Source organism: Pyxicephalus adspersus, chromosome 4 (genome assembly GCF_032062135.1).
Source record: "Pyxicephalus adspersus chromosome 4, UCB_Pads_2.0, whole genome shotgun sequence".
Lineage (NCBI taxonomy): Eukaryota > Metazoa > Chordata > Amphibia > Anura > Pyxicephalidae > Pyxicephalus > Pyxicephalus adspersus.
The window spans coordinates 60,029,858-60,030,162 of record NC_092861.1 but is presented as its reverse complement, the minus strand read 5'-3'; the positions used below and the strand labels follow the sequence as shown (position 1 = coordinate 60,030,162).

General features: G+C 29.5%; 1 long non-coding RNA gene across 1 annotated transcript in view; it reads left to right on the top strand.

Annotated features, from left to right (window-relative positions):
- The window catches only part of LOC140328629 (uncharacterized), a 4,247-nt gene continuing 3,942 nt past the window's right edge, over nucleotides 1-305 (top strand). The window contains exon 1 of the long non-coding RNA XR_011920317.1: nucleotides 1-40. This is a non-coding gene — a long non-coding RNA (uncharacterized lncRNA). The remainder of the gene's footprint in view (nucleotides 41-305) is intronic.

Genomic DNA, 305 nt, shown 5'->3' with positions numbered 1-305 from the left:
ATCCACTTTACCTGTCGGGTTTAAAAGTTTTGGCTTATCTGTGAGTAATAAAGAGAACCTTTACAAATATCTGTATAAAAAAAGAAGTTTCTTTATTTACCTGAAACCAATATTAAAGTAATCAGCGCCTTTAACTGTGGTGGAAATAAGCATTGAAAACCCTTATTTTTCCATATACTGTACATTAAATAAGTTTCCACTTCTTCAAACTATCCTTACATATGGCAAATTATGCTTGTATTCTTCAGATCATTATAAGTAGAAAGTTTGAATGAAGATCTAATGTTTTCCTTTTCATACATGTT